General features: G+C 45.9%; 2 long non-coding RNA genes and 2 pseudogenes across 4 annotated transcripts in view; 2 read left to right on the forward strand and 2 right to left on the reverse strand.

The window, feature by feature from the left end:
- Nucleotides 1–547: 547 nt before the first annotated feature.
- On the reverse strand, nucleotides 548–5,405 carry LOC145505756 (uncharacterized). Its single transcript, XR_014053277.1, has 2 exons — nucleotides 5,212–5,405; nucleotides 548–856 (listed from the first exon to the last, which is right to left on the reverse strand). It is a non-coding gene; the product is annotated as an uncharacterized LOC145505756 (long non-coding RNA).
- LOC145505735 (uncharacterized) lies at nucleotides 1,454–7,250 on the forward strand. The gene is made up of 2 exons (XR_014053246.1): nucleotides 1,454–1,992; nucleotides 6,503–7,250. It is a non-coding gene; the product is annotated as an uncharacterized LOC145505735 (long non-coding RNA).
- Nucleotides 1,983–3,141, forward strand: LOC145505239 (tyrosine-protein kinase RYK pseudogene; annotated as a pseudogene). The gene has a single exon (XR_014052919.1). The product of XR_014052919.1 is annotated as a tyrosine-protein kinase RYK pseudogene (transcript).
- A 3,044-nt stretch (nucleotides 7,251–10,294) lies between the features above and the next one.
- The window catches only part of LOC145505110 (tumor necrosis factor receptor superfamily member 10B-like), a 36,361-nt pseudogene continuing 20,290 nt past the window's right edge, over nucleotides 10,295–26,365 (reverse strand). Inside the window, exons 2-10 of the transcript XR_014052849.1 lie at nucleotides 24,096–24,180; nucleotides 17,037–17,239; nucleotides 16,850–16,947; nucleotides 16,265–16,376; nucleotides 15,197–15,447; nucleotides 14,723–14,748; nucleotides 14,090–14,147; nucleotides 12,837–12,947; nucleotides 10,295–10,956 (exon numbers count right to left, since the gene is read on the reverse strand). The product of XR_014052849.1 is annotated as a tumor necrosis factor receptor superfamily member 10B-like (transcript). The remainder of the gene's footprint in view (nucleotides 10,957–12,836; nucleotides 12,948–14,089; nucleotides 14,148–14,722; nucleotides 14,749–15,196; nucleotides 15,448–16,264; nucleotides 16,377–16,849; nucleotides 16,948–17,036; nucleotides 17,240–24,095; nucleotides 24,181–26,365) is intronic.

Here is a 26,365-nt window from a genome sequence, read left to right on the forward strand (position 1 = left end):
TTTAAAATATACAATGTTTGACCCTGTTTATAAGAGAGGCCTTTTTAATATGATACAATTTAATGTAATTATTTCTCCCAACAAACCAAATGCTTGTAAGCAAGCATTACCTTGAACAATGCTAATTTTTTTTAGACATGAACCAATCTTTTTTTTTAAAAAAAAAAAATTTCACTTATTTATTTATTTTTGGCTGCACTGGATCTTATTGCTATGCTCAGGCTTTCTCTAATTGCAATGCATGGGCTTCTCATTGATGTGGACTCTCTTGTTTTGGAGCATGGGCTGCAGGGCATGTGGGCTTCAGTAGTTGTGGCACACCGGCTTAGTTGCCCCATGGCATATGGGATATCCCTGAATCAAGGATGGAACCTGTGTCCCCTGCATTGGCAGGTGGATGCTTAACCACAGGCCCAACATCGAAGTCCTAAAAACAAATTTTTTTTTTTGAAAGGGGAATTCCAGCCAGTTTCTACATTTACAGTAATCACAGTGATTCAACAGTAACCGAGTGAATTTATTCAATGGTCCCATACACTGAGCATTCAATATACGTGACTTTAATCCTCATTTGTTGTTGTTCAGTCACTCAGTTGTGTCTGACTCTGTGACCCCATGCACCACAGCATGCCAGGCTTCCCTATCCTTCACTATCTCCCAGAGTCTGCTCAAACTCATGTCCACTGAGTCGGTGATGCCATCCAACCATCTCCTTCGCTGTCACTCCCTTCTCCTCTTGCCCTCAATCTTTCCCAGCATCAGGGTCTTTTCCAGTGAGTCAGCTCGTCCCATCAGTTGGCCAAAATCCTTGTCTTCCAAAGGACTCTCATGAGTCTTCTCCAGCACCTCAAATGATCTAGAAAAATAATTAGTATGAAATTATTGCCATTTTAACCACCTCCTGAACGTGCCTTGCTTTATTTTAAAGAAAACTAATTTCTAGATTTCCTGCTTTTGCTTAGAAGAAGGTAAGAGTTACATAAGCATCCATCTTGAGCAGGCTGACCAAGAAATGCATCCTGGCCTAGGTCTCTAGCTAGGAACTGGGGTTTGTGCAGTGGGGTGAGAAGGTAGAGCTCTTCAGAGCCTTTGTGTGATTGTGGCTTTAAAGGGTAGTCACAGGTCTAGAGCAAGCTTGACTTTCGGCCAAAGCACCTCATGTTATTTTCAACTATTATAAAAGGAAATGAAAGGGAATAAGATTTTTTAAAAGCAGGATGGTTGTGTAGAGTCTTTGAGCAAAGCAAAAAGGTTTTTTGACTTATTTATTTTTTTCCTCCTCCTATTTATAGCCAGATCAAATTCTTGAGAAATCTAGGTAAGGGGCCGAAGTTGAGGTTAATTTGTGTTAAATCCAGGAGAATTGGAGGAAGCCAGGAAGATGGAAGAAGAAGTGGATGGGGCTGCAATCAATAAAATTGGCACCCTTCTGCATCACACCCCTTTGAAGTTTGTCTTCAGTCAGTCCCTCCCGCTAGCCCCATGAGGACAGGAGAGTGACTCAGCTCTGCCCACTGAGTACAGGGGTGGTTGGCCCAGGTGATCTGCCCTGTGTTAAGAAATTGGGTCTGCAGCCTAGCACACAGGGCATCAGACCCATCCATTCTGCGTGTTTTGGCAAAAATGGCTGAGGATCACAGTCCAACAAATACCAAAGCTGCTTCTGATTCCAGACTCACTCCCGAGTGCATTTTCTTCTAGAGTGTGATCAGGCTCCCTCCTGAGTGCACTTTGTCTCAGATTGCATAATAAGCATTGTTTTGTTTAAAGCATTGTTTTGCATTGTCGCTTCTGAACTATGTTGATGATATCTTATCTGACATAGCAATGGGGTTTGGTTTTTTGTTTTTATTTTCACTCAAGCAGAGTTCTGTCTTCAAAGAAGACAGAAGAATGACCTGAGAAGTGTCACTCTTTTGGAGGCCAAAGCTAAGGTGAAGGATATTGCAATATCCAGGGAGAGGAGAACTCTAAAAGATGAACTTCAGTAAGGTAATTTTGAGCATATTTTCCATGGGATTTTAGTAGATGAAAAAGATCCAAATATGGAGAAGGAGATGGCAACCCACTCCAGTATTCTTGCCTGGGAAATCTCATGGACAGAGGAGCCTGGTGGCCTACAGTCGATGGCATCACAAGGAGTCAGACACAGCTTAGCAACTGAACAACAACACACAATCAGGCAGATTGTGATTTGGGGAAACACTGCTTGATGGAAATGTAGAATAAAATGGAGAGTGAAGTGACCTAGCAATATGGAGCATAGAGTTTTGGAAAAAATTAAAAGTGTATAAAATAATAGTTGCAAACATTCAAACAATAAAGTCTGTGGCTAAAGGAAAAAAAGAAAAAGATCCAAATAAAGAAAACCAAGTATTTGTAAAAACAGTTAAAGATCAAGCTCCTGAAATTCAGGTGACAATGATGCTCACTGAGAGTTGTAAGCTACGAGGTCTTCATCATGGAAATCTTCTTCCTATCACCAGGGTGTGTATAGAAGGAGAAAATCCCACGGGGCTATTGCCTTACATGAATTGGGGGAATCTTAGATTGTTTTTACGGCAGCGCCAATTAGTAGAGGCCCGTAATCCACAGGCAGTTTCTCAACAAGACTTGGTTCACATGACTGTTCAGATTGCCTGGGGAATGAGCTATCTGGCCAGAAGGGAAGTCATCCACCAAGATGGGGCTGCTAGGAACTGTATCACTGAGGAAACACTTCAAGTTAAGATCACAGACTGCCGTCTCCAGAGACTTGTTCCCCATGAACTATCATTGCCTAGGGGACAACGGAAATAGGCGGGTTCGGTGGACAGCCCTTGGAAGTCTGGTTAATAATGAGTTCTCCAGTGCCAGTGACCTGTGGGCCTTCAGAGTGATGCTGTGGGAGCTAGCTCTTGACTCGGCCAAACGCCCTACACGGACATGGACCCCTTTGACATGGCTGCGGGCCCTAAAAGGTGGTTCCCGCATTGTCCTGAGGAAATGTTTGCTGTGATGGCTTGTTGCTGGCCCTTCGATCCGGAGGAGAGATCCCAGTTCTAGCACCTAGTCACGTATAGCCGCCTCTGCCACGTCCTAATGATTACAGATGAGTTGCTAATTGCACTCCATGTTCAGCTATATATCTTGAAAGAAAAAGATCAAAGAATTTATGCACCTGCCTTAAAACCACCACAGGTAAATATTATTAATGATCTTGTTTATTCCTCTTAACATTTTTAAACACTTTTTTAAAAACATTTTTTCATTTCATTAATTATTTTGCTACAATGTTACTTTTGATAACTCCCTAACATATTGTATGGGTCTAACACCAGTAACTTAACCAGAATCCCATTGGGAACATTTTAATTATTTTGAAGTTTTTGACATTTGAATAATACTACAAAAACATTTTGGCACATAAATGTCTATATGTGTGTTGGTCACTCAGTCGTGTCCGACTCTTTGCAACCCATGAACTGTAGCTTGCCAGGCTCCTCTGTCCATGGGATTCTCCAGACAAGAATATTGGAATGGGTTGCCATTCCCTTTTCCAGGGGATCTTCTCAACCCAGGGATTGAACCCAGGTCTCCTGCATTGCAGGCAGATTCCTCACCATCTGAGCCACCGGGGAAGCCCAAATGTCTCTATAATCCATGATTATTTAACAAGGCTAATAGGTAGACTAAAATGGTCATTAGTGTAGAAATGATTTCAGCAACTCAGAGAATGGAGCGAAAGCTAAGCACTTAATAAGACGTTGTCTGGACACTCTCCAGGGAGGGAGGGGTGGAAATCCTGGGAAGTGGTTTGAATCAAGAAGATTCCAGACTCCTATGGGATTGTAGTATAAATGGAAGACAGAGACGGCTGTCAAAGCAAGAGACCTTTTGCTGTGATTCAGCAGGGAGAGCGTGAGGTGTGCCCAAGGAGACAGAAAAGACAAACCAAAGGAAGAGTTGAGAAGTCAAGTGCTGAGACATGGTAAAACCTGAGTCTGAGGAGTCAAGAAAAACAGGCAAAGATGACTCAGGACCCAGGAAAGGGATGGGTGAAAAGTCACTTCATGTTTTTGTGGAAATCTATTTCAAAGACTGAGTTTTGTATTTTCTATTTGTCCAGCTCAAAATATTTAGGGATGTCAAAAAATCTTTAAAAGTTTATATGTATTTAATGAAATTCCATAGAGTAAATGTTTAACATCCAGGCAGAGAGACTGTGTGCACCCTGCTTATCTTTACTACTGGGGACAAATTTCTGGCCTTTCATCCTATTTTTTCAGTTTATAAAATGGACATGACATTTTCCAGATTTGCTTAAAGTTTAAGTTTTTGGAGTAAAGATTGTGGGCAACTTTGCTTAAAGGCTGTTTGAATGGTTAATAGGACTTCCCAGGTGGTGCTAGTGGTAAAGAACCCTGCCTGTCAATGCAGGAGACCTAAGAGATGCTGGTTTGATCTCTGGGTCAAGAAGATCTCTGGAAGAGAGCATGGCAGCCCACTCCAGTATTCTTGCCTGGCAAATCCCATGAACAGAGAAGCCTGGTGGGCTAAGGTCCATAAGGTTGCAAAGAGTTAGACATGACTGAAGCGACTTAGCATGCAGCAAGCGCAAATGGTTGACACGCCTTAGAAGGGAGAGGTTGGCTACTGCCCTGTAGGAACTAGAGGTTGTCCCCTGCCCATCAGGGCCATGTGCTCACATTCTAGGCCTCTTTCCTTCAAAAGAGACTTTGTTTCTATTCCAGAAGAAAATACAGGATCTTTCTTACTGAGGAGAGCAGGAGTAGATGTGTCAGCCATCTGTTTAAGCTCTGAGTTTCATAACCTGGAATTTATGCATAAACCCCCCTGCACACACAGGTACATGTGCCTCTACTCTCTCCCCCCATGGGGAACCAGGGATAAGTTTACTCGGCAACGAGACAGTCTGATCCTTGATCCAGAGATCTCGCAGTGGGATGGTGTGTGTACTGTTGGCTAGCATGTATGTTTGTATACATACATATACACTTGTATACTGATATATACATGCTACCCAGGTATACGTGCACACTCATAAAGACTCACATAAATAACTGTGGCAAGGTAACTCATTAACTCGCAAGTAGGATCTCAGACCTGTCAGAGTTTCAGACAAAAGACTGAGATATGGATCAACAGAAGCAGTGGGATGTCTCAAGATCAGGGTAAAAGGATGGTGACTTCCCCCCTCAGGTCGCTCACTTGCTCTGATGAAACAAGCTGCCATGTTTTGTGCAGCCCTGTGGAGAGGCCCGGGCTTCCCTGGTGGCATTGGGCTAAAGAACCCGCTTGCCATTGCTGGAGACCTAAGAGATGCCAGTTCAATGCCTGAGTCGGAAAGATCCCCTGGAGGAAGGCATGGCAACCCACTCCAGTATTCTTGCCTGGAGAATTCCACAGACATAGGAGCCTGGTAGGCTACAGTCCATGGGGTTACAAAGAGTCTGACATGACTGGGTGACTAAACAATAACGAGAAGCCCACATCACAAGGACAAAGGATAGCCTCCTGCCAACTGCCCCCAAGAACTGAATCCAGCCCCCACCTCATGTGTAAGCTTGGAAACAAGTCCTTTGAAGGGACCACAGCCCCAATCTGGTGAGACTCTATCAGAGAACCAAACTACACTGAACCATTAGAAATGGTGATGTAATAAAGGATGTGACAAACCTAGACACTGTATTAGAAAACAGAGACATCACTTTGCTGACAAAGATCCGTCTGGTCAACGCTATAGTATTTCCAGTAGTCATGTACGGATGTGAAGTTCAGTTCAGTTCAGTCACTCAGTCGTGTCCGACTCTTTGCAACCCCATGACTCTCAGCACGCCAGGCCTCCCTGTCCATCACCAACTCCAGGAGTTTACCCAAACCCACGTCCATCGAGTCAGTGATGCCATCCAACCTCTCATCCTCTGTCGTCCCCTTTTTCTCCTGCCCCCAATCCTTCCCAGCATTAGGGTCTTTTCCAATGAGTCAACTCTTCGCATGAGGTGGCCAAAGTATTGGAGTTTCAGCTTCAACATCAGTCCTTCCAATGAACAACCAGGACTGATCTCCTTCAGGATGGACTGGTTGTATCTTCTTGCAGTCCAAGGGACTCTCAAGAGTCTTCTCCAACACCACAGTTCAAAAGCATCAATTCTTCAGCACTCAGCTTTCTTTACCGTCCAACTCTCACATCCATACATGACCACTGGAAAAACCATAGCCTTGATTAGACGGACCTTTGTTGGCAGAGTAATGTCTCTTTTAAATATGCTATCTAGGTTGGTCATAACCTTCCTTCCAAGGAGTAAGCGTCTTTTAATTTCATGGCTGCAGTCACCACCAGCGGTGATTTTGGAGCCCAAACAAATAAAGTCTGACACTGTTTCCTCATCTATTTCCCATGAAGTGATGGGACGAAATCTTAGACGGGACCATGATCTTAGTTTTCTGAATGTTGAGTTTTAAGCCAACTTTTTTACTCTCCTCTTTCACTTTCATCAAGAGGCTCTTTGAAAATAGGACCATAAAGAAGGCTGAGCACCGAAGAACTGATGCTTTTTAACCGTGGTGTTGGAGAAGTCTCATGAGAGTCCCTTGGACAGCAAGGAGATCAAACCAGTCAATCTTGAAGGAAATCAACCCTGAATATTCATTGGAAGGACTGATACTGAAGCTGAAGCTCCAATACTTTGGCCACCTGATGGGAAGAGCCGACTGACTTGAAAAGACTCTGATGCTGGGAAAGATTGAAGGCATGGAAAGAAGTGGTCGACAGAGGATGAGATGGTTGGATGGCATCACCGACTCAGTGGACATGAGTTAGAGCAAACTCTGCGAGATGATGAAGGACAGGAAGTCTGGCATGCTTCAGTCCATGGGGTCACAAAGAGTCGGACATGACTGAGTGACTGAACAACAAGAATAAGGCTGTAGTTTTACAACACTAAGTTTTAGGGGAGTTTCCACTAATACATGCTCTTACCTATCCTGCAAAACTGCTCAGATGCATCCCATATGTGTCTTTATCCTGTAAGCCACCAGGGAAGCTCAAGCCTATTGATTATGTAATATTGCCCCTAACATCCTCAGCTTCTCATAAAGCGTTAACAGACACGAAAACAAATGGAGGCCCAGTCAGTCTTATCCATTCAAGGACAACTTAGATGATTTGATATAGGGGTCTCACACAGGCAACACTGCTTTTCAAGAATTTATTTTAAAGTAATTATAAATTCACCTCTTTCTCCTGATTTGTGATCTAAAATACTTTTCTTCCCAATCTTGATGTAATATGTAATCGTTCACAGGCAGGAGTGGGGGCAGTCAAGGGGGTGTACAGCTCTGCACTAGCACCTTTGCTCTGGGGAAGGGGACAGGGGTGGGACCACGGGGCTCCCCCAGGAAACCTAGGTGGGTGGGGGATCTACCCTAAGGCCCCAAGGTCCAGGGGAAGGCAATTGGGTCTCCATGAGGTTGCAGGGCTGAGCCACCAGACCCACTGTGATGAGAATGCAGAAAGGACAGCAGGGACAGAAGAGGAATGTGGCCCCGGAGTGGCAGGAGGCTCACAAGTGAGGGGCCACAGAAGAACCCCAGCAAGCAGGGCCCCACCAACCCTTCCCAACAGCTCTTGTCAGAGCCAGTCTGCACCTCCAGGGAGCCCAGCAGGCCCAGATAGGACTCAGAGACACCACAGAGGGGAGGCTGTGCAGGAGCCCAGCCAGGCTGGAGCCTCTCTCCCAGGGGAAGAGCAGGGAGGAGGGGCTGAATTCCAGTCCCCCAGGAATCTGGAACCCGGAAATCTTGAGTCAGAGCAGGAGGCACACCCATGCAGGATGAGCCTGAGGCATAAAGGGGAGAAGGAAGGAGTGGGTCACACAGCAAGAACACACACCCTTGTACCCTTCACTCAGAACTGCTCTAGAGAACCAGAGGATAGGGAAAAAACACACACACACACCTCTTTTTATATAAAATTACATATTTAATTTGGTCACAAAGTTATAAAATTGCATATTTACATTAAATTGCAAAATTTTTATGTAACTGCCATTTAATTTGGTCACAAATTCATCAAATTGCTTATTTATATAAAATTATAAAATGTTTATATAACATTGCATATTTAATTTGGCCACAAATTCTTTAAATTGCATATTTATAGAAAATTGCAAATATTGTATATGACATTGAATATTCAATTTGGTTCAAAATCATAAAATTTCACATTTACATAAAATTATAAAATTTGTATATGACATTGCATATTTAATTTGGTCACAAATTCATTACTGAGGAGAAACCTGAACAGGCATCCAGTCTCAAGTAAAACTTTAAATTGTCACATTTGCATTGGCCTAAAGCAATAATGCTTCCCGGATGGCTCAGCAGGCAAAGAACTCGCCTGCAATGCAGGAGACACAGGGCACATGGGTTGGATCCCTGGATCGGGAAGATCCCCTGGAGTAGCAAATCGCAACTCACTCCAGTATTCTTGCCTGAAGAATCCCATGGACAGAGGAGTCTGGTGGGCTCTAGTCCACGGGGTCGCAGAGTCGGACACGACTGAGCAACTAAGCACCCACAGGAAAGCAACAAAGGATTCAAGTTTCACGTTTCTTGAAGGTTCTCATTAGTAAAACACACAATAAACACATATACAAATGAATATACATGACAAATACTGACAAGGCTGATACTTTAGATGGGCACTCAAGGAAGTCTTCTGAGAAAGGGACAAGTGACCTGACACTTGACTGACCATTTATTTTTTTAAACTGTTTTACAAATGCATATGCTTTTTGTAATATATAGGTGTCAGTTTCAAGTGAATAAGTTTATCTTATTTATTTTAGCCATGCAGACTCTTCATTGCAGCACACAGGCTTCTCTAGTTGTGATGTGCAGGCTCTACAGCACATGGGCTCAGTAGTTGCAGAGCACATGCTTAGTTGTGGTATGTGGGATCTCAGTTCCCCAACCAGAGATTGAACCCAGGCTCCTTGCATTGCGAGTGCAGAGTCTTAACCACTGGACAACCAGGGAAGTCCCAAGAATTCATTTCTATCTCCTTCTGGGGATGAAGGCAGAGTGTCCTGCACAGAAGGAACGGCAAAGACAGGAAACACCTGACTTCCAGGAAAGGGAGGGACATCAGGGCCAGAGGGATGTAGCACCAAGACCACAGGGGTCGGCCCTTCTAAAAACACAAGTGAACTCCACATACTGTATCCATTTGTACCTAAATTTTAGGCAATTCCAGTTTTGACCACACCAGCCACATCAACCTTAGGAAAGACAACGTACAAGCCTTGAGATGGACTAGACCAACACCCCCCACCCCGAGAATTGCTTCTGCCATTAAATTATCCTGCGGTGATTGGAATACTATGGAGAAAGGTTTAGCAGGAATAAAAAAAAAAAGACAAAACCCTAATATAGCAGGCATTTTATGTGAGTTCTCACAGTATTTAAGAATCAGCATTTCTGTGTCTTTTCTGCAGAAGATCAAAACTAATAGAGGGGCTGAGATCCTTAATTAGCCAATTCAAACACAAAAAGGCAATTCTGAGCTCAGAGCACCAGTATCAAGGGGGGCCCATCTAGTGCTGAGCAAGCCAACACTGAACATAACCCAGGAGCCCGTCCATTCTTCCTCCCAGAAACCATGGCAGATCCCTGTCCTTTCTTCCTTGAGCCCAGATGGAATGAAGGTCACTGATAAGACCAGACGTGACACAGAAACTATGACACTCATATCTAACCCACATCCCACCCTAACCTCCCAGATGAGCAGGAGGAAGCCTGGGGAATAACAGCCCAGTTCATGGACACCAGACACAGTGCTGCATGGGTGTGCCACTCCTCCTCCCTCTGCTCACTTGTTAACATCTCCCTATAAAAAATACAAATATTCACACAACTATAAAGTTGATATGTTGAAAGCCTGGACCCTATAGAAGCCGCCAGGCAATCCCAACGGGGTCAAATTCCCCCAGCAGGGGGCTTGCTCTCCTTTATTGTTGTTGTTGTTGTTTTGTAGGTTTTTGTTTCTTGGTTTGCTTTTGCCTCATGGCTTGTGGGATCTTACTTCCTGACCAGGGATTGAACTCAGGGCTCTCAGCGCAGACTCCTAACCACTGAACAGCCAGGGAATGCCCTCCGTTTGTATTTCTAATTGCTTTGGATTGCCAGCACACAACCAGGTAGCCCACATAAACAACCTAGAAATTATGTTTCCAAAACATTTTTCTACACATAGAAATATATGCACAAACATAAAAGTACAAAGACATACAAGATGTTTGCACTTTAATGATGTATATTACAAGCACTGCCTACAGTGCAGGAGACCCAGGTTCCATCCCTGGGTAGGGAAGATCCCCTGGAGAAGGAAACGGCAACCCACTCCAGCATTCTTGCCTGGAGAAACCCCAAGGACAGAGGAGCCTGGTGGGCTACAGTCCATGGGGTCGCAAAGAGCTGGACATGACTCAGTGACGAACACTTTCATTATAAGTTACATCATTGAATGCATACATACTAACATGAATGACAAATTTCAAACAAATACAAATAAAAAGTAGAAGTCTATTAGGATAAAGAAGTGTCCTGAACTGAAAGATTGAGGTACTCAAACACTCAGGGCACAACAGAGCCTGCCTCACTTTCTTCATAAACATGTTAATACTTTCCTAAGTTCAGCAGGCGCTCTTGAATTGTCTCTTTTGTCAATCTTTGCCCCAGCATTTCCAAGGCATCCAGCAGGGTGTTGACTGAGATCCCCTGTCCCTTCTTGGTTACTGGCAGCATTTCATACAAGGCATCTGGAGAGACCCAGGCCTATTCTCTGGCCACAAGGATCTCATTTCATGTGAGGCCCAACTGCCTCAGGAGCGAATCACAGAAGTCACAAGGAAAAGATAGCTGCAAAGTCACTGAAGAACAGCTTCAGGCCTAGGTTGGGGGAAAGTTACAGAGACAGAGTTGGAACGGGCTTTCACAAAGGCAGAGAACCCTCAAGTCAGGCCTAGACTTCAGGGTGGGAACCTGAGGAGCTCCCCCTGCTGCTAAACCTGCTGCTCTGCACCCCTGACCTGCTTCCCAGCAGCAGAGAAACAAGCCACACCAGCATGGAGCATTGGGCTTCGCTGGCACCCAGGGCAGTGGGGGGCAGTCCAGGTCAGCAGAGAGTCCTGCCCTAAGCAGGGGATGAGGGCCCATCTGGAAGGGGAGACTGCCGTCACAGAGGGAGAAGGCATCTATGATAGGAGACAGACGGTGGGACACTGTGGTGGAACAGAGCTCAGCGTAGGGCAGCTGCCTTTCTCAGGAGGGTGAGGTCCCCTGGCTGCCACGTCTGCACTGGGGACAAAGCAAAGGCCTGGAGGCAGGAAGGTCTCCGGCCTCACACCCCGCTCGGCCTCACTGCCGGACACTGGTAGAGCTGGATGGGGACAGACTCTGAGCAAGAATTTAACCATAAAATGGAGCAAACACCACCTGCCTCATGGACTGTGCTGCGGATTCAATGCTGTGTGTGTGAAATGCTGTGCACACCACCATCCACAGTACATAAGGAGGGCACCCAACACAAGTTTATATTCTCTAACAGCCACACCGAAAACATGAAAAATAACAAGTAATACTAGTTTTCATAAAATACGGTACTAAAAGTATTCTAAAAATTTTCATTTCAATATGTAATATAGATAGCTAATGGGAAGTTGCTTTATAACACAGAGAGCTCAATTCGGTGCTCTGTGGGAGGTGGGATGGGGGCGTTGGAAGGAGGCTCAAGAGGGAGGGGATATATGTATACCTATGGCTGATTCATGTTGCTGTACAGCAGAAACCAGCACAACACTGTGGAACACTTATCCTCCAATTAAAAGTAAGTTAAAAAATTTTTTCACTGCAACATGTAGTGTTAGTCACTCAGTTGTGTGTCTGACTCTTTGAGACTTCATGGACTGTAGCCCGCCAGGCTCCTCTGTCCATGAGATTCTCCAGGCAAGAGTAATGGTTGCCATTCCCTTCTCCAGGGGATCTTCCCAACCCAGGGACTGAACTCTGTTCTCTTGCATTACAGGCAAATTCTTTACCATCTGAGCCACCAGGGAAGCCCCTCAACATGTAATCAATATAAAAAAAAAACAACAAACCTGTTAACAAGACATATTACAGTCCTTTTTTCTACCAACACCTTGAGCTACAATATCGAGTTATATATTACAGCTCATCAGATTTAGCCACAATTCAGGTGCTCCACGGGGCTTCCCAAGAGGCGCCAGTGGTAAAGAACCTGCTTGCTAATGCAGGAGATGTAAGAGATGTGGGTTCGATCCCTGGGTTGGAATGATACCTAGAGGAGGGCATGGTAACCCACTCCAGTATTCTTGCCTGGAGAATCCCATGGACTGAGCAGCCTGGCAGGCTACAGTCCATGGGGTTGCAAAGAGTTGGACATGATTCAAGCCACTGAGCACGCATGGACAGGTGCTCCACAGCCTCCCTGGGCCAGTGGGTGCCCTGCTGGACAGCACAACCTCTCAGAGGTCTCAGGTTGGGTCAACCTGGCTCTGAGCAACCAGGGAGGGGAGAGGATGGTGGAGGAGGGAAGGACAGGGAGGTGTCAGGGGCCACTGGTAGAGGACAGAGGGGTGCAGGGTGGGAAAAAGAGGAGGGGGCAGGGAGGGAATTCGAGGCCTGATGGTCCAGGGACAAGCCGTCCCCTCTCTGAGTTGCCTTAACAGCTACGGGGACAGAGATTAGGACACTAATTCTGTCGCTCCTCCCTCCACTCCTGATCCACTGCCCAGGAAAAAAACACTCACTTTCAGTGGTGTCTGTTGGAACCAGCAGCCATCTTCTCCTCCGAGATCCTTCAGGGGCTGCTGGTTTCTGTAAAACACAATGGAGAGCAGCCTTGGTCTTCATCGAGGATCCTAGATTACAGAACTGAGCCTAGTAAACATTGTTCTGAAATTCTGGCAGATGCAGCCATAAGCAAAACAAAACCAATGCAGGATCTTTGAAGGGAGTGGACAAAAGAGTCGTTATTGTATATATAGTTGTATTCTTATCAAACTCGAATGGTTCAACACTAATACCTAAATGTGAATGTATGGATGGATGAATGTTAAAAATTATAACAGGCAATAAATTCTATAATGAATTATGAGTTGGATAAACTCATAAGGTTACAGAACACTGTAATACAAAGATACAGCCTCAACAAGAAATGAGAAATTGACCAAAGAAAAACACACATGGAGTTGAGGGATTATAAAACTCTTAACTTAAAATGCTAACTCTTTTCATAAGAAAAATATAGAACGTCTGAAAGATCTCAATTCCTCCTAGATTCATTTATAAATTAAGGCAATACTCAAAACCCTCAAAACTATTGAAATGATAGGACCCAAAACTGTAGATGTCTCTATGTGTGTGTGTGTGTATATATATATGTATACATATATATTATATATATATATCTTTAGTCACTCAGTCATATCTGATTCTTTGCGACCCCGTGGACTGTAGCCTGCTGGCTCCTCTGTCCATGGGGATTCTCCAGGCAAGAATACTGGAGTGGGTTGCCATGCCCTACACACACACATATACATAATGAAAATACTTGTATATGTTGACAAAGAAATTTTACTTCAAGTAGATTCAGCTTAATAATACTTTTGAAATAAATGTGAAATTCCTACTATGATGAGGAATGGCTTAAAACGGTGTAACAATCACACAGACAAATATTATGTAGCTCTGACTCCATCACTGGGTCAGCCATGGGAGGAGTGATCACCCTTCGGCTGCCCTGTTCTAGACCAGGGATGTGGTGAGAACAAGACAGAGGATCAACAGCATCAGAGCTGCCAGTGGACCAGAACAGGGCTTGGGCTCCCTTCCCCTCCATGCCCTGGTCTCTCTCCAGAGCAGGGAGTGGGGCTCCCTTCCCTCCATGCCCTGGTCTCCCTCCATCACCACCTCCCCAGAGGAGAGGAGACCTGACCAGCATTGCCTTTCCCTGTCTCTACCACAGTCCGAGCAAGCAGAAGGGCCAGAGCCCCACACTCACCAACAGACAGACTGCTTGCTTCATCTTGGGACTGGGCGTTGTCTTCTGTCAGCTTTTCCTGCCAAGGGACCAGAAGGGAAAGTGAATCTCCATTGGTCAGCGTATTGTTGTGGGCATGGTCCAGAGTCCCAGGCCCTCTTGGGGGACACATAAGCACCAGAAAAGGGCCTTGAGAAAGCAAGGCGCTGACCCAGGAGTCACAAACCCACAAACCCCTACAGTATCTGGGGGGACACAGTGGGTTCTGCCTTCCCACCTACTCCTGTGCTGTGCCCCCCAAGGGGGCATAGACTCAGCACATCTGGGCTCTGCTGACGGCACCCAGGCTCTGGTGTGATGCTAAGGGGATTTGAGCACCCCTGCCTGACACCCCCCATGCCTCCGGGTCCAGGGTTACAGAGTGAGGGTGTCTCAAACAGTAAGGACAGGGCCAGCGCTGCCAACCGGCCTTAGGACAGCTCTCAACAGGCCCGTCTTCCTCCTACATTCAGCCTAGAGCCCCCAGGCCAGTTGAGAGAGTCAGGGACAACAGTAGAGGACAAACCGGGAACCATGTCCACCCTGGGCTTTGTTGTGGGGGGAAAGCAGTGACTGAGGGCCTGATGCCGCCAGATGCTGGAGAAACAGACTCACCTTGTGGCAACACTCACTCAAGCGACCTAGAAGAGAAGAGACATCCGCTGAGTGGTGGGGACAGCCCTCTTGCCACACCTCCTTCCCTAGGGACAGGGTGCAGGCTGGGGGCTCAGACACTGAACAGAGCCCCGGGCCTGTGACGGCAAGCGGGACATTCCGAGTCTGGAGAACCCTCAGGGAGGAGAAGAGAAGGGAGAAAAGGAAGTAAAATGAAACTCGTGGAAAATCTCTGTGTAGCGCTCCTGAACCACCTTCTTCTCCTGCCTCCTCCCACCAGACTCGGCCAGGGGGAAGAGGGGACCGTCAGCTGAGTTGGGGGGACCGATGTGATCACGGTTTGGTAGGACCTGGTGAGGTGGGAGAAGGAGGGGTTTCCTGGGGAACAAGATCAGAGACAAGCCAGGAGGAACAGGAGGATTGGGGAGATGGAGGAGGGAGCCAGCACCTCCTCCTTCCCTTCTAGAACCTCACCTTTAAAGTACCAGCATACAGCACATCCGATTAGGATTAGGACAGTGATGACTCCAAGTCCAGTTACCATTTTCATCACCAGTGAAGTGCATGAGGAGGGAGAGGGAGTGATGGGTAGTCTCTGGCTCACGGCTGCTCGCTCTCCAGGAACCAGGACCTCCCCATGGGCCAGGGTACTTGATTCTTGGTCCACACACTTGATGTTGCTCCAGGGCGTTCAGTCCATGACCATGACCTTCCCATCCGGGCACCTGGGTACAGACACAGGGGGACTCATCAGGGACAGCTAGCTGGATGAGGAGAAAGAGGGGGCAGCCTCCTGTCCTGGGTCCCCTGACAAGACTGGAGGCGGGACAGGCTCCTGCTGTCTGCAGGGCAGGGTCCCCTCACTCCCCCTCACTGGGCAGGAGAAGGATCCAAGATTGTGTATTGTGGCCTCCGGGCTCCTGCTGAGCGTTCAGAGCTGTCCTTCAAAAGCTGGGCTTCCTCTGCAAGGCCCGCCCTGGCCTCCCTGGGCTGCTCAGGAAGCTCTGTGAGGGGGGCCTCATCCAGGTCAAGGGTCAGAAGGGTATGGGCACAAGTTTGACTCATCTTCCAGTCAAACTTAAAATACGAGGCCCTCTCATCCACCTGTTGACTCTTCCTACCAATCTCAGCCAACACTGGAGCATCAGAGGACAGTGAATTACTATTGGCCCCCGAGCACCCCAGTAGGAAAGATTCAGGTGCTATTGGCGAGCAAGGGCTGGGTGTGAGGCCTGGCGAGTTGGCTCCGGTTTTATAGGAACCTTGAAGGAGCACACACGTGGCCTCATGATGACTTCTGTCTGCTGTCAGCACTTCGGTCTTTCTAGGCCCCTCCTGAGGAGACGTGGGAAGGGGCCACTGGGAAAGCCGTGCAGGACAAACGGGGGTGGTGGGGAGCGCTGCTGCAGGCTCAGGAGACCCCACAGGCACAGGGGAGCTCTGAGAGGTGGGAGGGGCTTCACAGAAGCAGGAGAGAGACAGGGGTACAAGGAAACTGGGGTCTCCTGTGGGTTGGAAGCCCCCTAGGCTCCTGTGTCTCACCCGGTGCTGCATTTGTGACAGAATTCAGGTGCATCTTCTCCACAGAAAGTGCCAGGTTTGCATTGACACTCAGTGTCCTTGGTGGAGGTGCAGCGGTTTTTTTCTTCTTCTCCTAGAGACCAAAGATAAGGTTTTGCTGTTTGTTGCTGTTTCAATGAAAGAATTAGTGTTTTTCATGGGTGTTTGGAACTTCCCTGGTGGCTCAGGCGGTAAAGCATCTGCCTAGAAGGCGGGAGACCCGGGTTCGATCCCTGGGTCGGGAAGATCCCCTGGAGAAGGAAATGGCAACCCACTCCAGTACTCTTGCCTAAAAAATCCCATGGACAGAGGATCCTGGTAGGCTACAGTTCATGGGGTCGCAAAGAGTCGGACACGACTGAGCTCACCCATGTGAACCCCAGGACAGAGCACAGGTTCTCTGGCCACAGAGGACGACCTCAAAAACAGTCCTTTCCGTCCCTCCCTCTTCTGTAATGATGCGAGGTGTGTTTTCTCCAAGGAAAGCATTTCCTGAATTTTTCTTTCAAATAGGAAATCACTGAGGCTGCTTATACACTGGGAAGCAAGAAATAGGACTGTACTAGCCTTTCAGGTCATTCTGGCTTTCTTCTCTTTTCCTTTCCAGTCCTTTTCGGTCATAGTTCAACCTTCGCAGGCACACAATTCCACACTGGAAACTGTTTCTGTTTCCAAGAGAAAAAGAAAAAATTTAGACCTTGCCGCAGGCAAACATCTCTCAGCAGGCTAGTGAGAACTTCTTGCACTGACTGACCTGTGAAAACTATCAACCATTTTCAGTTGCCCACGAAGGACTTTCTTGGTCAAGTGGTCCAGCATCCGCGCGTGCACAAGGCACTCCGTGAAATAGCTACGGTTCTGCGGGAGGCCCAGACTGGGCAGCCACTTGTTGCCGATCCACTCATGTTTCACGTTCCTGTACGCGAGGATCTGCATTCAATAGTAGAGGATGGTTAACTGAGGAAAAAATGGAGGAGACAATGGCAACCCACTCCAGTACTCTTGCCTGGAAAATCTCATGGACGGAGGAGCCTGGTAGGCTACAGTCCATGGGGTCGTGAAGAGTCGGACATGACTGAGCGACTTCACTTTCACTTTTCACTTGCATGCATTGGAGAAGGAAATGGCAACCCACTCCAGTGTTCTTGTCTGGAGAATCCCAGGGACGGGGGGGCCTGGTGGGCTGCCGTATATGGGGTCGCACAGAGTCGGACACGACTGAAGCGACTTAGCAGCAGCAGCAGCAATTGAGGAAAAAAACCCATGGAAGCAGTCACAAGGGCCATTTACATTATCTTGAAAATGGATTTTTAAACAATTACATAATCTCAAAGGCTAAGCCAAAGACAACAGTATTGATCATAACTTCAAAATTACTTGATCTTTTCTTTGCTACCTTTTAAATTTGCTGGCAAAATTTTATACAAAGAAATTATACCATTAAAAGTCTATGACTCATCTGTGGCAATAAATTTAACCTATCTACCAAACCATAATAAAACTGTAACTGACTACACATTACTTCTCTGAAATAGCTTTTGTACATAATAATATGTCAACAAAGAATGGCACGACTCATCAACAAGTTTGAAGGATCAACCTAACTCTACTCACTAAAAATATCTCTGGCTAGCTTTGATTTTAGTTTCAACGCTTTGTTTTCTAAATTTCTTTAGCAAAACATCTGCTAATTTCAAAGTCACTTAAGTGTATTAAAAAATAGGTTTAAAAAGAAGAGATAAGGAAAACAACAACGAAATAGACTGAAAGAAGAAATAGACACACCCACAGTTACAGTCAGGGACCTCAGTCTTCCTCTCCGTGACTCAATAACTGATTGAACAAGGAAGCCAAAACAGACAACCAACCAAGGTCAGTAAGGATGTTGAAGCCTTTAAACAATTCTCCAGGCAAGAGCACTGGAGTGGGTTGCCAAGCCCTCCTCCCAGGGATCTTCGCAACCCAAGGATCAAACCCAGGTCTCCGGCATTCCAGGCAGATTCTTTACCATCTGAGCTACCAGAGAACCCCCTTAAACAGCACTATCAACCAACTTGATCTAACTGACATTTTATAGAACACTCTATCCAACAAGCAGTACGATAAAACTCTTCTCAAGGGGATATGGGACATTCTTCAAAAGACAGACAAATCTCAGCATACTTAAAGTGACTCAAATCATACAAAGCATGTTTTCTGATCTCAACAGAATTAAATTAGAAATTAAAAAACCCCTGATATCCAGGAATCTCCCAAACATCAGGAAATTAGCAAATTTCTAAAGAATTCATGTGTCAAAGAAGAAATCACAAATGAAACAGGAAATATTTTGAAGTGAATAAAAGTGAATATACAATATACTAAAAAGCTACGGGACATAGCTAAATCAGTACCTGGAGGGAAACTGACAGTATTAAATACTTACACAAATGAAGAAAGATTTTGAATCGATCCTCTAAGACTCTATCTTAAACAACTTATAAAAGAACAACTGAAATCCACAGCAAGCAGAAAGAAGAAAATGAAAGAGTAAAAATCAATGAAACAGAGACCAGAAAAACAAAATGAAATGAAAAAAATAAAATTAGGTTCTTCAAAATATCAGTCAAATTGACTAAGCAGAGTGACGAAGAAAAAAGAGAAGACATAAACTACCAATATCAAGAATCAAAGAGGGAACATCAGTACAGATCCTATAGACACTGAAAGGAAAGGGTAAAATGTGAACAACTTTAGGCAACTTAGATAAAACACCCTACTTTGTTGAAAGACACAACCTATGAAAGCCACTCAGTAAGAAACAGATAACCTCAATCTATTAAAACTCAAATCCGTAGTTAGAAATCTTACCCACCCATACACCCACACGCACAAAATCTCTACCCTAAATGGCCTTACTAGTGAATCCTAACAAACAGTTACGAAGAAAATCCTGGCTATACACAAACTATTCCAAAATAGTGAAGAAAGAAACACCTAACTCATTCTGAGGCCAGAATTCTCTTGATACCCAAACCAGACAAACATATTTCAAGAATATCAATATCCCTCAGAGACACAGATGCAAAATTCCTTAATGACACATCAGGAAATCAGTAATCAATTCAAAGTACAAGGTATCATGACAAATAGGGTTTATCCCAAGAACATAAGTTTGGGCCAACATTTGAAGAAATCAGTGAAATTCATCATATCAATGGGCTGAAAATAAAAACCACAGTCTCACCTCAAAAGATAGAGAAAGGCATCTGACAATATTTATCATTGATATATGGAAATCTTAGCAATCTAGGAACGGAAGAAAACTGCCCCAACCTCATAAACGGCACCTACAAAAAATGTAGAGCTGACATCATATGGTGGTTCTCCTGAAGATCAGGAACCAAGCAAGGATGTCTGCTCTCTTGGCTTTTATTCAACTCTGTACTGGAACTCCTAGCCACTGTAACAAGACAAGAAAAAAGAAATCGAAATCATATGAACTGAAAAAACAATATAACTGTACTTGCTGACGACCTGATGATTAACGTGGAAAATGAATCAACAAAAGAGGTACACACATGAAAGTGAGTTCAGCAACGTTGCAGTATACAAGGTCAACATATAAAAATGCACTGTATTTCAACATACTAAACTAGACCAGAAATTGACATTTTAAAGAATACCCTTTATTATAATGTCATCAAAACCTATGAACTCCTCAGGGATAAATCTAATGGAATAAGTGCAAGATCTGCACAATGAAAATAAACACATGACATGTACATACATACACACCAAAGAAGGCACTTGATGTTCTTCCGTCCAAAGACTAAGGTATGTTCTGAGGAATTCTGTACGTTATGGAATCCTTGGAAAGGATTATCTACAAAGTACACAAGTAGATCGTCGAGACTAATACCGGAAAAAAAGCAACCAACTGAAAAATGAGCAGAAGATCTGAACAAATTTCTCCAAAGAAAACAGGAAGAAGGCCACCAAACACATGAAAAGATGCTCCACATCGCTCATTATTCAGGAAATGCTAATCAAAACTACATGAGGTATCACCTCACATCAGTCAGAATGGCCATCATCAACAATTCTACACATAATAATCGCTGGACAGGACATGGAAGAAAGGGAACCCTCTTGCAATGTTGGTAGACATGTCAATGGATACAGCCACTATGGAGAAGGAACGTAGGTTTGTTGAAAAAGTAGGAATAAAACTACAATATGACACAACAATCCCCTACTGGCCATACACCCTGAGAAAACCATAACTCTAAAAAGACATATGTACCCAATGTCCATTGCAGCACTATTTAACATAGGCAGGGCATGGAAGCAACCTAATGTCTCTCAAGAGAACAATGGAAAAAGAAGTTGTGGAATATACATACAATGGAATACGACTCCACCATGAAAAGGAACAAATACGAGTCTGTTGAAGTGAGGTGGATGAACCTAGAAACTGGGATACAGAGTGACGTCAGTCAGAAAGAGAAAAACAAATGTAGTATATTAATGCATACGCATGCAATCTTGTAAAACGGTAGTGGTGAATATTTGAAGGGCAGAAATAGATACACAGATGTAAAGGAAGGACTTGTGAACTCAGCTGGAGAAGGAGAGGGTGGGACAAATGGAGAGAGTAGCACTGAAACATAGCCACTACCAACGCAAAATAGCTAGCTAGTGGGAAGTTGCTGGATAACACAGGGAGCCCAGCATGGCGCTCTGTGACGACCTAGAGGGTGAGATGCCAGGAACTGGGAGGCAGTCTCACCAAAGAGTGGATAATATACTTATGGTTTATTCGTGGTGTTGCATGAGGAAAACCAACCAAACATTGTAAAGCAGTTATTCTCCAAATAAAAATAAATCAATACAATCTGAAAACTATCATTCAACACATACGTACTTTCATTTAAAGCTATACGGGATCATCTTCTATTCCTAGCTATTTTTCCAGTATAAGTGCTTATAAATGTCATTAGAGTTTGTGAAAATATGATTTTAATAGCTACATAGTATTGCTTAATATCTCATACATAAATGATAAACTTTCAGTCTCAAAATAGAAACATAATACCGAAAAAGGTTAAGATTTTAAACTAAAGCTTGCATTTTAATTCAGCTTAATGAGAATTCCTCGGAAGAGGTAAAATTCTTATCAAGAGTAAATATGTGGAGTCCTTCTTGCTTTCATCTGTTATGAATTATTGTCATTTAATTCTAAGGACTCTTGGACTTTTGACATGTTTGCCTTTGACTGTAATTTTTGACTGAGATAAAATCTTCAATGTAGATATTAAAAATGTCAAGAAGCACTCTTGTAAGTGTGAGTCACTCAGTCATGTCCAGTTATTTGTGACCCATGGACTATAGCCCACCAGGTCCCTGTCCACAGAATTTGCCAGGCAAGAATATTGGAGTGGGGTAGCCATTCCTTTCTCGAGGGGATCTTCCTGACCCAGGGGTCAAACCCAGGCCTCCCGCATTGCAGGAAGATTCTTTACCACATGAACCACCAGAGAACCCTGACCCTGGTGTACTTGGATGTAAAAATCCTCCAAAAAATATTACCAAACCAAACTGAAGAATACATTAAAAGAATCATACACTAGGATCAAATGGATTTATTCTGGGCCTGCAAGCATGATTTATTATCTGTACATCAATTACGGTGGTACACAATATGAGCAACATTAAGAATAAAATCATGTGATCTTCTCAATAATTGCAGAAAAAGCTTTCAACAAAGTGTAACATCAATTCTGATACCATCTCTCAATACAGTGGTTATCCACGGAACATACTAAAGGGCACGTAAAACAAACCCACAGCTAGCATCCAACTCAGTGATAAAGAGCTGAAAGATTTTCCTAAAAGATCAGGAATAGTACAAGGATGCCCGCTCTCACCAATCTTGTTCAACATAGTAGTGGAAGTGTCCTACCCAGAGGAACTCGGCCAGAAAAGGGAATACACGGCATCCCCATTGGAACAGATGAAGTTACACTGTCACTATTCGATTATGACAGGATTTATATGAAACCCTAAAAACGCCACCAAGTAAGAAGTATTAAAACTAATAAACTCAGCAATATAGCAGGAGAGGAAGCATAAGAGAACAGAAAAGTCCCATATACAAGTGCATCAAAAAAAAAAAAAAAACCCTGAAATAAATTTAACCGAGGAGCGGAAACACCTGTACAGTCACGGGCTCCAAGACATACAGTCTGGGTTCAAATCTCGGCTCACCCGCTGACCTGCAGAGTGACCCAGGGCAAATCACACAATGATCTGAGGCTCAACATATTCAACTGTAAAATGGACACAAACCCAGGATTTACACACAGGGCTATGAAACTCCAAAGAAGTGCTTATTTAGGCCGGGGGAGGGAGTGTCTCCAGGAGACTCTCCTTGTATGACACTCCTCTAGAACTGGGCTCTCCTGATCCTGTGGGTGAGGGTCAAGGGTAGAGCCTGGGAACCAGATGGCACTGGACAAGGACGAGGACAGAAAATACTAGTTCTGTGTCAGGGAGGGAAGCCACCTCCTTTCCAGATCTCAGAGTGGGGCCTGCACCGAGGGCCCGGGGGATGCACAATCGGAAGTGATAACTCCGAACCCCCCACAGCAGGGATAGAGCCTTCCTGGCAAGAACCTTCTCTCTGGTCCAGGCTCCAGGGTGATGTGGTACTGCTCCCTGAGTGCTCCATGTCTCCACCAGGCAAAGAGCTCCCGGGACTTGGAGGTCTATTAAACCACAGGTGCCTGAGTGTCACAATGACACAAGGGCTAACACCATTGAAAATTAGCTATATTAAAAAAAAATGACAGAAGTATGGACGAGGCAGGGCATGAAAAGCAGAAGGATTGACTACCTCTCAAGCCTTTAGCAGAAATCTCTCCACACCAGCTCAGCGGAGCCCGCAGGAGGAAAATATCATGGAAAAGCAGGCCATGGGTATATCTCTACACTGCTGGACCCAGAGACCCACGTCCCAATCCACCAACATCTTTTTGCGTATCCAGACACCAAGAGGAAGAAACACAGACCTTGCCTGAGAAAGTCTCAGCCAGACTTAATATTGGGGTTGCTGAGCATGCTCACATGGTCACTATGGACTCAGCCTCTCCTCCGTGCTCACATCCTCTGTCCTCACAGAAACATACGTGGTTCACTGCAGAGAGCCCTCTGAGGGCACTTGTGTATACTAGAAACGGGCAATGGTAAAATGCGAAGAGAAGACACAGAAGTGGAAACATGCCTCTGGGGTGCTGTACAAATTACCAAAGACCTGCAGTCCTTGATACTTGGCATTTAAAAAAAAATGCTTCTTAATATGTAAATGCACAAAGGACATTTCCAGGAGAAAGGACAAAGGAATCGTCCCATTGGGACAATATTGTATCCATAGGAGAAGGTAAGTTGGATCCCTACCTCACAAAACACCACCAAACCAATTAGACTGCATACGAAGAACCAACAATTGAAAGAAAAACTTGACAAAATTCGAACAATTTTTGATGAGGAAATATCTTTTGTTTAAATAGAGGTATTGCTGATTTACCATAATTTGTTTGTCTAAGGTGTACAGCAAAGTGATTCAGAGATTCAGCCTCTCAGGTGCTGCCTTGGACAAAATTCATTCCCTTTGGGAGGCCCCTGGGCCATGCCCTCTACTCAGAACAGCTAAGAATCCTGAATACGCAAAGCAGCATGTGGTGGTCCTCCTGGGGGTTTTCAGACTGAATAAATTATTCTAACAGGATACAAGAAACAAGCCCGGAGGTTAAGAGAGGATCTCCAAACTTACCTTCAAACCGGAGGCCTTGCTCCCTTGAATGTGGATGCGTGCAACAGCGCTTGCGAAGCGAAGAGGTTTATCGTGAATCTTCCGTCTGCAGAGGACAAAGCGGTGTGTACAGAGGACGCGCAGGCACGTCCCAGGACCCTGAGCACACGGACACAGTGACTGGACTCTCAGCCCTTCTCTTGGGGTACGGCACTCTCTCCACCGCTGACACAGGGCGAGCAGCTCACACGTGACCTGGAGTATGGTCACGGGACCTGGAATATGGTCCCATGACCTGGAGCTGGCCAATCGGTGTGCTCCATCCTCCCTGGCCACCGTGATTGGCTCAGGACTGGGGCTGTGACCAATCGGGGCCCAGGGCCGGACCTCAGGCTGGAATCAAGGGAGGAAGAGGAAGATCCGCCAAAAGGGGTGTGGCCGGGTGAAGTCAGGCTACAGCGGTGGAAGCGGCGTGAGGTCAGCCTGGGGCAGTTGGTGGCTTTCCCGCGCCCGTCAGGGCAGAGCCGCCCGCCTGAGAATGAGGGCGCTGCTGAGCCCAGGGGCTGAGAGCGCCGGTTCCTGCTGTGGTCCCGGAGATCCACCTGAGACCTGAGCGAAGCCGTCTGCCGGTGAGTCCTCTCCTGCTTGTCTGTCAGCTTGTTTGCACCACGCTGGGTTTTCTGTCCAGCTGGCTAAGTGGAGACCCTGGAAATGCATCTGTGTGGGTTCTGGCTGGCTTCAGGGAAGAAATGCCAGAGGACACTGGGAGCCTCCAGTTTAATCTGGATTCTGGTCATATCTCTTGAAAGTGAAGTGAAGTTCCTCAGTCGTGTCCGACTCTTGTGACCCCATGGGCTCTACAGTCCATGGAATTCTCCAGGCCAGACTGCTGGAGTGGGTAGCCTTTCCCTTCCCCAGGGGATCTTCCCAGTCCAAGGATTGAACCCAGGTCTCCCGCATTGCAGGCAGATTCTTTACCAGCTGAGCCACAAGAGAAGCCCGAGAAGACGGGAGTGGGTAGCCTGTCCCTTCTGCAGCGGATCAGGATTCGCGACCCAGAAATCAAACCGGGGTCTCCTGCATGGCAGGAGGGTTCTTTACCAGCTGATCTATCAGGGAAGCCCAGGATCTCTTAAGGCCAGCTAGTCATTGATATGTCTTAAGGCAAGCTACTCATTGTAGGGTTCCCCTAATTAGTCTTCACAGGATTAAGGTAGCAACCTGCTAAGGTAGCAATCAATGTCCTTTTTCTAGAGGACAAGAGCGGGGCTCAAAGGAGGTAACAGAGCTACAGCAAGGAAGTGTGTACCTAGACAAAACCCCCAGGTCCTGCTGTTAGAACTCAGGGAAGCCATAAGGTGTGGCTTGTCCATGTGACAGGGGCTAAGGCGCCCAGCCCACACTGGGTACTGTGGGGACCTGACTTGGTAACTGCCGTCTGTCAGCTCTGAGGCTGACAAAAGCAGTTTGCACTAAAGAGAGGAAGGACACCTCCCTTCATCCACCCCACCACACCCTCGGGGTACTGCCACACCCTGCCCCCTTTCTCTTGCTTTGTGAGGGAATAAGAGTCACGCTCATGTGACCACATTGGCTGTCCACTTTTCACGGGCTACCAACTGGAGCTGCTACAGGAGAGGCCAAGAGCCTTTGCCCCTGAGTACCTCTCTTTCCTTTGCACCGTGGGGGCCCTCCTCCACACTTGCACACCAGAGGCCTCCTCTGAGACACGCAGGGACCCTCGCTCAGTTTGCAACAGGTTGCCTCCGTGCCTGTCCTTTCAATGCCTCCCTCGAAACTCAGATTCTAGCCCCTTTGTCTACTCGCGGCCCCCCTGGCTGCCATGGGAGGGCCAGAGCTTACAATGAATCCCAAGCTCAGATCTGACAGGCAGGAATCTGTGTATAAAGGACCTGATTATTCACGCTGTACAGGCTGTAGTAGGCTCCAGGGATCCGTAACCAGGGCTTGGGCCATAGTGACTCCGCAGCTGTTTTAATGCCTGCGGAGGGTTCTGCCTATAGTGGGGGTGGGGTGAGTCTCCTGAGGTTCTGAACGCCAACTTTTTGCAGGTTCATGGTGCACAGAGAAGAGAAGGCGGAGTCCTTCCCTGGAGGTGGTCATAGCTCATGGATGAGCCAGACAGGCAGGCAGGGCACAATAGCACCTGAGCTGCCTTCATGAGGAAATGGTGTGAGGGCAGAGGAAGAGAACCAGGTCTGCTCCCTCGTGTGGTGCCCAGGGCAGGTTGTCACCAGACTAAACACTTAACTATGGTGATGACCATCACT

Source organism: Giraffa tippelskirchi, chromosome 1 (genome assembly GCF_054371585.1).
Source record: "Giraffa tippelskirchi isolate mGirTip1 chromosome 1, T2T-mGirTip1v1.2.pri, whole genome shotgun sequence".
Classification (NCBI taxonomy): domain Eukaryota; kingdom Metazoa; phylum Chordata; class Mammalia; order Artiodactyla; family Giraffidae; genus Giraffa; species Giraffa tippelskirchi.